The sequence below is a fragment of the Microtus ochrogaster genome (assembly GCF_000317375.1).
Source record: "Microtus ochrogaster isolate Prairie Vole_2 chromosome 6 unlocalized genomic scaffold, MicOch1.0 chr6_random_2, whole genome shotgun sequence".
NCBI classification, from domain to species: domain Eukaryota; kingdom Metazoa; phylum Chordata; class Mammalia; order Rodentia; family Cricetidae; genus Microtus; species Microtus ochrogaster.
The window spans coordinates 10,820,641-10,833,556 of record NW_004949095.1 but is presented as its reverse complement, the minus strand read 5'-3'; the positions used below and the strand labels follow the sequence as shown (position 1 = coordinate 10,833,556).

The 12,916-nt window shown below is 39.6% G+C and overlaps 1 pseudogene; it reads right to left on the bottom strand.

Annotated features, from left to right (window-relative positions):
- The window catches only part of LOC101982523, a 64,308-nt pseudogene extending 56,338 nt beyond the window's left edge, over positions 1 to 7,970 (bottom strand).
- Positions 7,971 to 12,916: the final 4,946 nt, after the last annotated feature.

Genomic DNA, 12,916 nt, shown 5'->3' with positions numbered 1-12,916 from the left:
GTTGGGAGGGGGGGAGAGTGGGAGGAGTGGGAGGCTGGGAGGAGGCGGGAAATTTTTTGTTTCTTTCTTAATAAAAAAAATTAAAAAAAAAAAGAAAAAAGAAGTTTTCATTCCATGAACATCTTAGAGGTCTCATTCCTTCCTTTGCTCTTGCTCTTTGAATGACCTTTATCTCCACCTTAAATGGGAATGTTAATCTTGTCTTGTCACAACTTAAGTTTCAATTTGTTCTTGAAGAGGCTCTTTTGACTGGTTGTCATATAGTTATCAGTTTAAGCTTCAAAGGGCTTGCTGCTTTCAACAGCCACCACCATAGACCAAAGATTTGCCACGTTAGGAGATATATTCACTGATTTGCCCTAGCTTTCTACCTATCTTTGGTACCCAAAGCATCCTGCTTGCCTTATCTTGCCTAACTTTCCAAGGAGTTCTGTGCTGCCCCCAGACTCTGCCATGGCATGTGGCATTTACTCCACTTGGAATACTTCCTTTCTTTCTCATATTCACCTAACATTATCACTCTTGTAAGCAAATGCCCCCCCCCTTTTTCAAAACAACAGTTGGGCATTATCATCTGGATTGGCTTCAGGTTTCATCAATATATTTTTATTTTAGGTTGTCATCTGAAATGCCATCACATGTTCCCACTAATCACTAGGCTGCCCTACATGTGCCTGTGGATCACTAGGCTGCCCCACATATTCCTGTGCATAACTAGGCTAACTGTGTGAGTAGACATTCCAAACTTGTTAGTAGTGGTCATGGTGCTGGGTAGGCCAGGTTCCTGGTGTCTTCTTCCAGAATGAAGTAAAGGCACACAGACCACACAACTAGCAAGGTAGCTTTATTCAAAGCAATATACAGTTCAAATTTGATGGTGAGCCACATGCGTGAAAGGGTACTCGAGGGCTGCAATTATTGTCAGGGACTTTCTTTTAGGAGTTCAAGACAAGGCAGAGCTCCATTGCTTAGGTCATAACAGGTGGTCCTCCATTTAATTGAAAGACTGGGATTATGTAAATCTTTGCTCAAGGTCCCTTCCATAATGCATAAGTCATAGGATAGGTGCACTCAAATATGCAGAGGCATAAAATGAGAAACAGGATTTTTCTTAAAAAAAAATAAAAACAAGAGTTCACTTAGAGGATATAGTTTTCCTTATTGAGCATTTATTCAAAAATGATTGTGGCCAGATTCATCCTCCTTTCTTGTTCCCAGATATATTGAAAATACATTTGAATAGAAACTGTTCAAGTTTATGGTTGATAATGAAAAGAGAAACATATCCCACTGTTCAGAGTAGAGGATGTTTGTAGACTGATATCATTGGAGGTCCTAGGCTATTAACAATTTCATTGTGCAGAAAGAATTGTGTAGACTTAGTGTGTATGGGCATGTAGACTTAGTATGTGCAAGTTACCAAATGCACTAGAGGAGAAGTGTGTGCATAGCCCAAGTCAAGTGGAGTACTAGGTTGCTCAACTCTTCTCTGTGTGTACCTGTCTCAGACTCAAGAAGTTCCTGACTTCTTACAGAGCCCACTAAAAACCCAACTGGACTACAAGCTCAGCAGGGGTAAATCTTACCTAGGAATAAACAGCAAATCCTTATTTTTTTTGTGTGTATGTGTGTACATATATACATGTTTGAGTGTTTGTACATATCTTGTGTGCATACAGGAACATGTGCACATCTGTATATATGTGTGTATAGGCCAGTTACTGATATTGCATGACTTCCTCAATTGCTCTCCAGCTTATTTATATTTTGGGACATGGTCTCTCCTTGAACGTGAAGCTAACGTGTTTGATCAGCAAATCTGTGGGATTCTCTTATCTCTGCCTCCTTAGTGCTGGAATTATAGGCATGCACTGCCATATCCCAGGTTTTCTGCATGAGTTTTGGGATATCAAACACAGGTCCCCATGCTTGCATAGCAAGCACTTTACCAACATCTGTCTTTCTAGCCGACAACCTTATTTTTGAACAGTATTTCCTCCTCTCCTCTGCCAAATGTCTAACACTTCCTTAAAGACACTCATCCCAACTCCTTACTCCATCCTGAGTTCCCTTAGCACCTGAGCTATGCAATTGTAGAACAATTTATTGAAAAACTCAATTATTTTTTTGAAGAAAGGAACCATTTTGTTGACTTGGAAACTTCAAGTAGAAACTTAACAATGGCTTACTTAACATTTGCTAAATGAATAGGTTGAGGGATGGATAGTTGAATAGGGGATTCATGGCTAAATGGGTAGGTGGATAGATGGATGGATGAATGTGGGTAAAGGGTTGATGCATGGGTGAATGGCTGGATGAGCAAATGGTTGAATGAGAGAAGAGATAGATGAGTGGATGGATTCATTATGGGTGGATGGATGGGTACAAAGAGAAGTGTGAAGGTTTCGGGATTAACAGAATGCCTTACTCTTGATATTTTGGGTTGTTTCTTACTTTGTTTTCTAGAAATAGATGAATTATGGGCCTATAATCTTGTTCTAAGATTTCAGCAATTGTTTTTACTTAAATGCTGAGTTTTACATGAGTTTATTTTGAATCAGTAAATATTGTATGTATCTATCATGAATAACATCCCATTTTAAAATATTTTTGGATGAAGGCGAATTTAATTAATCCAGGCCAGTGGGTACAAGAAGACAATTTTAATATAAAAGCACACTCACACACCCGGTGGGGGCCAAAATGAAGGCGAATTTAATTAATCCAGGCCAGTGGGTACAAGAAGACAATTTTAATATAAAAGCACACTCACACACCCGGAGTTCAGCGATCCACAGTAAACCGGAAACAGGAAGGGCTCCAGTCCGCGCGTCCCAATTAATTAGTAAAAACATTCGCCCGAGGCTGTCCCGCCCCAAAAGGCGGGGTCTCTCTACATTTGGATATGAATAATGGAGTGGTGTAATGTATCTAATTAACAAATACACAGTCTGACATGATTCTTGTTCTGTGCTGATAATGTTATCTAGTCTATACAGCTTTCCAGGCCTGTGTCTCCTCTATAGATCTTTAGAATCCATTGCTCTTAGCTCCAGCTTCATAGCATTTGACCAACATCACCACATTCTCTTGGGCTCATTGCTTTGGGCCTTGGTAGATATATCCAAGAGCCCAGGAGGCACCCAACTTTCTGTAGGGTTCTCTGAGGCTGCATCTGAGCCACAAGTCCAGTAGTTGTGGACCTTACTCAGATTTTAATTTCTTCCCAACCAAGAGGCTCCTTGGGGATACTGACAAAAAGTCCCCAGGCTGAGGAGGTATTTCATTTCTCACCCTAAAAACTGAAAGTTGTCCTGGTTTTTAGTTGGTATGTTGGGAAAATTTTAAGACATATCCAGACTGCACCCTTGCCAAGGCCAGCCTTACAGAAACTTAACAAGCTCTATTTCTTTGATAAAAGGTGAGATCCTGAAAGCAGATCATACTCCAGTGACAGCAGGTGGCTAGGCCATGTTCGCTCCACACAGTGCTGCTTTCTCTTGAACTGCATTGATAAATCTGGTGTTTTCTGTTTGGCACGCATTCTCCTGTCAGCTGTGCTTTTCCCAGGGAGTCACATTTTTCTTCTATGAGCACAGCATTCTTTCAAACATCTTCTATTGGTGAGTCACAGGGACCCACCACAGTAAGGGAGAAAAGTCCATCCCTACACTGGGGCATCCGATGACTCAGTGGACCTAGGGCACATTCCAGCAGAAGGCACTTCTGCATTTTATCATGGGCAACTTTCCACCACCTCCACCCAGAAACAGTGAAACGCACTTTGGGCTTTTCCCATTTATTCATACCTGCTCTCTCTCTCCCAAAATGATGGCCACACAATGTTTTCTCATTTCTAGTGGAGTGCATTGTTAATTGTTCAGACTTAAGAGAAGGCTGCATGCAAGCAAGAAGATGGCATGTATACAAAAAAAGTAAGTGAGGAAGGCAATGAACAGTTTCTCGGAAGCTTTGGGAATCAGTTACATTATCCTGTTGCCTCCATCAGTCTTTCCAGTTAATTCAGAAATAACCAAGCCTTAACTATGTCTACTTTTACTTCTTAATGCATTCTTTTTGGTACCAGGCAGTATGATGTCCTCAGGAAAACTGCACACTGATTAAGTACCATAAAGTACCCTCTAACACGATCTCACAGCACTCTCTCCTTTGTCTTTATTGCAGTCCACACCCTCAGTTACTGTAGTTCTTATTTATCTTTCAATGACTGCCTCCAACTAAACTATGAAATCCTAGACAAAGCCAATGTCTGTTTACCTGGAGTCTTGAATGGTGCTCCATAATCATAGACTTTCCATAAACAAAGGATTAATGCATAAAACCAATTATCAGCTGGCATCTGTTTACCTGGAAGCAAGCCCCAAAGTGCTTCTTTTAAAACACTTCAGTTATTTCATCCATACCATGATTGAAAGCCAGCCTACAGAGCTCTTCAAACTTCTGGTGCAAGTTTCCCTAGTTTCTTAGGCTCATATCTGTACTTTGCTCATCCCCCTACCCTCACCCCACTACAAACTGCTTAATGGCTAATATAAGAATGCACTGTGGGCTCAACTGTGGTCTACTTCACCCTTATACTATCCTACCCCTCCTCTTCACACTGTTGCTTCTTGCCTACTTGAACTCATCTTTCATTGTTTCTTAATCAGATTTCTCAAACCCTTTCTCTCTGATCTGCAGGTTCATAGTTGGGTATCAGCAAAATTTTCTATAATTATGTCATTTTTCTCCATAACCCAGGAAGGAATTATAGAAACAGTAGAAAAGGCAGTCTTAAACTTCAATTTTCTGGGGGGAAATCAAAACAAAACTAGGCTTTATCCAGATTTCCAATGATTAGTTGGACCAAAGGCTCATCCAAGAGGAATGAAGTTGAGACCCAGGAAGTACAGCAGAGGAAAAGGATTATGTGACATGACATCAGACCTCAGATACACGTGGTGGAGTTCCTTCTGCGAAATTTGGCAACCTTAAGTCCTGACCACACTGGTCTTAGCACATGACCTGCAGGTCCTAGAGTAGTCGCTAGCAGCTAAAGAAAAGGATGCTGAAGTGCACTGATCTGCAAACACTTTTCACATGTTTAGTCCCTAAAAGGGCTAAGATGTTATACATTCACATCTTTAAGCCTAATGTTTTTCCTACAAATTTAGATAGATACTGAAAGATATATTATTTCAGCATATTGTACACATTATTATCAAACTTTAAATCATTAAAAATATATCAGATGAAATAAAAATATAACAATTTGTCAATCTTTCATATTGAAATAAGTGAACATATCTATTTGAAATTTTTATTACATACCTTTGAATTAATATCCTTACTGCCACATAATTTTATCCTAAAATAGCTACTTTGCCCTAAAAGTCTTACCTTAACTACCTTATAATGTTCTTTATAATAAATATGCCTCTCTATATATATTTAAATTTCAACATTTGAAACTTTATCTATATTGAATTGCTATAATAATTAATAAACAATTGATTAAATATGTATATAAAATTTGTGGGATGTAATATAAGTGGATAAAATGTTACACGGGACTGTTTTCCTTTCTAATATTTACTGTAGGTATCCATGAATGAATCTGTCTCTATTGCTAAAATATGACAAGCTTGAGCATTCAATTTCTTTCCCATTTTTAATTTTTAGGCATAGCAATTTTGCAGACAATCTGTGCTCACATAATCAAGCAGTTAGGCGTGGGAACAGAATTCCACACAGTCCAATGATAATGCTCCTTAGGAATGAAATGCCAACGCTTACCTCAGAAGATTGAGTAAGGATAGTTTGCTTAATGATCTGCCAACCGAAAAGCTGATTAAATCCTAGTCTATCTCTTCCAAAACCAAGGAAGCTGCCTGGCTCATGATCCCCAAAATGCTTGTTAAGAGTTCTTTGTTTCTGGGTTCTTTGTTAAAACTGCCAAGTTTTAAATGTTGCCTTTTTCCTTAGCTGTCATGTTTTTAAACTCTGAAGCATCTTTAGGACAGGGGGGTGCTGCAGGACCAGGCTGGTCAGAAATTCTGTCTAAAAATAGCACCCAACATAAGGCTTGAACCCATGACCCTGTGTTCTATGCTTTTGTACACTATAAAGATTTGTGACTTCTATTAGTTTAATAAAATGCATATTGGCCAGTAGCCAGGCAGGAAGTATAGGTGGAGTGACCAGACTAGGAGAATTCTGGGAAGAGAAAAGGCAGAGAGTCAGTCACCAGCTAGATGCAGAGGGAGCGAGATGCCTTACTGAGAAAAGGTACCAAGCCATGTGGCTAAACGTATATATGAATTATGGGTTAATTTAAGTTGTAAGAGCTAGTTAATAATAAGACTGAGCTAATAAGCCAAACAGTTTATAATCAGTATAAGCCTGTGTGTTTCTTTGGGACTGAATAGCTGCAAGACCAGGCAGAACAGAAACTTCCATCTACAGAGGAGGGTATACTTTTTTTGCAAAATGAAAGAAAAGATAACTTATACTTTATTATTAATCTTTGACACTTTATACATGGAAACTCAGTCACTTAGACCCTTCTATCAGCCCAATATGGTAGTCCACATCTCTAATCCCAGAGCTAGGAAGGATGACTCCAGGAAGACACCAAGTTCAAGTCCTGTCTAGGCTACACAGCCAGTTTGAGGGCAGCCTGGTTCCACAGTGTGACTGTGTCTGTATATATCTCAGAAGTCCCTACACACCACTGGTATGTGTAAAATATGTAGAAAACCACTAGATTAGTGTCATGGCTTTTGTTACCTTGGATATCTTTTTCTTAAGTGGTGACCATGGGTCTCATTAATAAGACCTAAAGCACTCCAAAATTGTTTTCCGAATTCTAAATTATTATCAAGACAGTCATTCTTAGAGTTTTGCCATCACTCATCTGAATAATACATTTGAAATAATACATTTGTAATAATGATGAGAAATAATAATTGACCTAACATTTGTGTTATATTATGTTCAAGTTACTTTACAAAAACTTTCCATGAAGCCTATACTACTAACAACACTATAAAGTACATATAATTCCTAGTCTACTGATTATGAAATAAAGCCACAGATTATCATTTGTGTGTGGTTTCATTGGTAAGTGGTGGAACTCAGCTTCATACCTGGAGAATTTGGGTGGGACAGCTGGAGCTTAACCCCCCACTTACCATCGCCTAATGGGCTATCACTATTGTTCTTAGCTTAAATTGCTGAGTGTCCTTCATTGAGTTTTCCAGATATATTTTGAAGCCCTGAGGAGCAGCAGCATGAAACAGTTGGGTTTTGTTGGAGGGGTGATAGCCATGCCTTAGGGTGAAAGTCTGAGAAGGATGCTGCTGCAGTGATTGTGGACAATGGAAAAGCCAAAATGTGGGTGGAGCATTCTAGTCCTAGGAAGAGAGGCTAAGGACTCAGAAATGAGGGCGAGAAAACAAATAGGACCTTATCACTATGACTGCCCACCGGGTCCCTTCGGGAACCTGGTGTGTAAAGCAGAGAATTAACCCTTATGTTCTAGTGATGCTGCTTGTCCTGTGCACATAGACATGTGTGGGAGATTTAGGGAGTCTTTCACATCAGTCTCGATATTATTGTGCACATATGCAATGACTGTATCACGTGATGCAGACACAGCCAAGGCTAATGTCTTAGATCAGAAAGGCTGATAATCGTGGTGTGTTCCTGACTCAGGAATGTTTCAATTTCAGGCCAGTTTTCCACTTCACTTGCCAGAGTCAAATGTAAAGTCTAGCGAAAAGGGCTTAGACTAGTTACATCATCCCAAGATTAGGGATGGATACTGATAAGCTCAAACCTACCCGAATGTCTTGAAGGTCAAGGTGCCGGTGCCTGTCAGAACAAGTGAAGGAAATTCCCAAAGTTTTGACAAAGTTATATGTGTTCAACTGGGACTGAAATTCTGGAGTCCGTATGTCCTGCTTCATGGGGTTAAAGCATATATGTTGTTTAGATGGAAGGGAGGGTGGAACTCAGCGCTTAGACATGAGAGCTGTGAGTTCAACTCTGGAAAGAAACAAGCTGTGGAAGCCACTCTAGGGGTTGTTTGTGTTAATCTCTGGGTACCTCTTTCTGAGAACCAAAATATTACAAAAGAATTTGCTGATAAAGAATTGGAAAAAAAAAAGCCAAAGACTTAAAGTAATGCTTAATTTTGAATTCAACCCACTGGAAAAATCCTAAAATGGACTAGATTAATCCCACTCCCCCTTTGTAAAGTATATCTCCACATAAAATCTGGGACAGGACTTGGGATAACACTGACATGAAGGAATCTCGGTATGTGGTTTTTACTTCTAAATATGAGTCAGTTGCAGTAAGGCTGTGAAAACATAAATCACTCTGGGCACAGTAGCAACACGAAAAGAATAGTAGCTACATGGTACCATGAATAACTGAGTGGTTGGCAGGCAAAAGTTCCAGAGAGTCAGACTTCAATCCATTATTGGAAAGAATCAGCTAGTAATTCAAAAGCTTTCAAATATGACCTGGACTATCTTATGAGATAATGGGATGGAAATGGGCAAGGAAAAGCCATTAAGGATGTTATAGTGGGCTGTGCCGCTTTAATGGGCTAGATATCAAATTAGGTCATTTTATCTCTCATGCCACTTAACTCTAGCACAAATTTTGAAAATAAAAAATTCACTTGGAAATTTCTTTTGTTTTCTTCATAAATTTTATAAATATATAAACTTGTGAGGTAAGTAAATTTAAGTACTTTTAAGTTACAATTATTTATTAGAAAACATGGGTGGGTGGTGGTGGTGCGCGCCTTTAATCCCAGCGCTCAGGAGACAGAGGGAGGCAGATCTCTATGAGTTTGAGGTTATCCTGGCCTACAAAAGCTAGACCCTGGACAGGCCCCAAAGCTACAGAGAAACCTTGTCACAAAAAAAGGAAGGAAGGAGACAAAAAAATCAAAAACAGAAAACATGACTGTAGTTTGCAAATACCTTTCCATGATTTTTTTTGAAAGAGGGGTCAGATTATGAATCACCATGCTGTATTCAGGTTACAGACATTTCATTGAAGACAAAAGGAGAAAATGATTTGATTCAAGGAGATCATATCTAATTATTGAATAGTTGTAGGGCCTTCTTGCCTCAAGAAAAGAGCGTAACCAAGTGAATTTTCTATTATTAATATTTTTGTTAGCATATAAAATAATGGGTTTCAGCCTAACACTTTCATACATACATCATTAAATTTCTCCCATAGTCATCCCTCATACCCTTCTCCTGCCCACCCGCTCTTCCCCCATCCTTCCATCAACATTCTTTCTCCAGCTTCCATGTCAAATACATATATTCAAATTTAGATCCCAAAGAAGTTTGTGTTGCTTTTATTCCCTCATTCCCTCTCTTTTTCTTCTTTCCTTTTTTATTTTTTGGTCCCCTTTCTCTCTCCAAATATCCCTTCCTTCCTCTTTCATCTCTCTCCCACACACACTCATGCACACGCACACACTCATGTGCACACACACACAGTCAGCATTGGGGTCAAACCAAGGACATTGCATGTGCTTTTCCTCAGTCTCAGTCCCACAGACTTTTTTTTTTCTTAAGATTTTGAGACTATGTTTTGTCAAGATATTCAGGTTTGCCTTGAACTCAGTTAATAATTGAATTTTATTCCATTTACAACTTATAAGAGATTGTCATATAAGATGTCTATGGGGAGAATAATGTTCACATTGGTGTGTGCAAGTCCCCGATGGGAGTCATTCACTCAAATGAAATCCAAGGATACAAAGGAAACAGAAAACGATAGTGGAAAATGCAGCAGAAAGTCATTCACAGTTATGGACCCTTGAGTAAGCCAGTCACGGTTCTGGGGTCTGGAGTAAGTTATTCACAGTTATGGGGTCTTGAGTAAGTCATTCACAGTAATGGGGTCTTGAGTAAGTCATTCACAGTAATGGGGTCTTGAGTAAGTCATTCACAGTAATGGGGTCTTGAGTAAGCCATTCACAGTTATGGAGTCTTGCGTAAGCCCATTGAGTTCTTATGCTGCTTGTGGGTAGAGCTATTTGAATTAAAGGTGGTGTAGTGATACTTTGTTTGTGATCTAACAAATAAACCTTGCCTGAAAGATCAGAGAAGCAGAACAGCCAGCCACTAGTTCTTACCTCTACCTGAGACCAAAAGGGCGATCCTGTCTCTATGAACCCTCAGACTGAATGAATGTTCTACTTGAAACCCCAGACTGAATGCTCTCTCCAGAAAACCTCAGACTAAATCTGAGCTTCTGTCTCCTTCTGCCTTATATTCCTTCCATGTTCTGCTCTACGGCAGTACCAGACACTCTCCCCACCTCCTTTACAGAGTTCCTGTACTATCTGGTTAACCGTAAGCCTCACGGTACATGGTATATATTGCTATCTTTCAAAGACCCAATCAGTGCAGGGGCTCTCTAGCTGTGTGCAGCCTGCATTGGAGGCACATGAACGATTGTTGAAGGACAGATTCCTGGGTCCCATTTCAGCTTCCTGTTCAGTAGATGAATCCCAAGGATCTCTGTTTCAACACAAGTGATGATGGTGTCACAACCCAGGGAAACATGCTTTGAGGATTACTGACCTACATAAAAATAGAGTGACGGGTGAAAATTGGAAAGGAAGCAGCAGTGATTGACACACAGCTCTCTTTGCTACAGTTGTGCAATCGCTATACAAAGACAAAATCAAGTTGACTTGAAATTCAAAAGTATTCCAGAAGAAGACATCTTAAAATATTAAATTCCAGCTAGAAAAATGCATTCCCAGGGAGACAAATTCCATTCTGACTGGGGGTGGGGACAGTGCTAGGAGCTTAGGATTCTGGGATAATCACATGAATTCCAGTCTCATGACTTGACTTTTAGATGTTGGCAATATAGTTCTCTACTATGGCCCAACAGTTCTCACATTTGACCCTTTATTAAAAACAATAACCTACGATTTTTAAAAATAACTGATCCATGTGACCCGTGCCAAGATCAAGGGTGTGGTCTGTGCACCAGGATATTTGAGTGCTTTCCAGGTCTGTGTGCATAGCTGAGATTGTAGCCTCTGACTCGTTTGGTTTACAGACTCTTTCTTTACTCCGAAACCAAGCCCAAGTTCCAAAAGTGCAGTGGTAAGCTGAGTGGAAGGGATAACGGTTAACTTCCTAGGGTTTCTACTTGTATAAATTAACCTAAAAACAGCAAAACGAGAATAAAAGAAAAGGAAAGGAAAGGAAAAGAACACGTGACAGTGGTCAACCAAACTGACTCTTGGGCAACAGTTCTACAAAGCAAGGTATTTTCAGATATTTGGGGATGTGATTAGCATAAAAGAACCAGATTTTTGTAGTATGAAGGAACTGCATTCTTTTTATTTTTTTTTAAGTCATTAGGTCTTAGTTCTACGTAGCTCGTTTAAACGGATACAACAACAAGCAAAGTTCTGTGTATTTAGAAGCCTGGTTTTGAGGATGGCTCTCACCTCCCTTAAACAGAGATGTACAGGCTTGGCCCATGCCCGTCAGTCTTGTTTCGCCTGTGACATCACTTTTTCCAGCCACTTGTTTGGAACGTTTACATTTTGTGAGCCTGTACTTGCCAGATCTCAGGCTGCCTGGGAAACAAAAGGTAAGGGTAGAAGGGGAATTGACATCACCTGGCAGCCTTCGTCGACTCCGACTCTGGGTACATAGCAGGAATAGAACAGAGGATGCAGGTGAGTCACAGTCATGCTAAGACATGTTGGCAAGAAGGATTTCCTGCTCGACTCTGAAGGAAGCAGATGAGAACTTTATTTTCCTGCATCTCCTGCTTATTTGTGTTGCAAACAATTCTCTAGACAATTAATCTTTGGACTATTTGTCAGAATTCTCTTGGTCTGTTCTTCCAAGTACAGAAGGTGGCGTACAGGTTCTTAAATGAGTCTGTGTCTTAACGAATGAATTTGATACAAGAAACTTCATATCAAAGTGAAGAAAACTACCAGGCTTCTCCCATGGAGAACCCGGTATTAGAAAAGCCTGCTTGAGGTACCAGAGCTCTGGCAAGTTTTCTGAAAAGAAAACAATATAGGTGCCCAGGAGGCAACGTGGCAGCTTCTGTGATCAGGGAAACATTAATTGGATCATAGCCATCATCACTGAGGGAGCAAATGGTCCACACAGATACTTGCTCAATCTCTAGAAACAGAGATCTAACATCAATGTGCCTCTGAACCTTCTAGATACCATTGTTAGGACAAACACACTGCTCTAGTGCACATCACCAAAACCTACATTTTTTGCTTTTCCATATGAAGTTGAGTATTTTTCTTTTAAGGTTTGTGAAGAATTTTGCTGAGAGTTATTGGACATTGCATTGAGTCCGTTGATTTTAGTAAGACTGACATTTTTACTGTGTTAATTCTACCTACCCAAGAGCTTGGGAGATCTTTCCATTTTCTAGTGTCTTTTTCAATTTCTTTCTTCAAAGATTTAAAGTTCTTGTCATATAGGTCTTCCACTTGTTTGGTTAGAGTTACTCCAAGATATTTTATGTTTTTTTGTGGCTATTGTGAAGGGAAATATTTCTCTGATTTCTTTCTCAGCCCATGTATCCTCTGTATAAAGGAGGGCTATTGATTTTTTTTTGAGTTAATCTTGTATCCTAATACATTACTAAAGGCCTTTATGAGTTGTAGGAGCTCTTTGGTAGAATTTTTGGGGTCACTTCTGTAAACTAGCAGATGCTATTTAAATTGTATACAACCCTTACAACATCTTCCATGGGTTTTTGGAATATGACAACTCACTTTTTGCTTTTTTTCCTATGCTATTGGTATTCTCTTTAGAAAGTCAATGCATACCTACATCTTTAAGTGTTTTCCCCAATTTCTTAGAATTAGTCC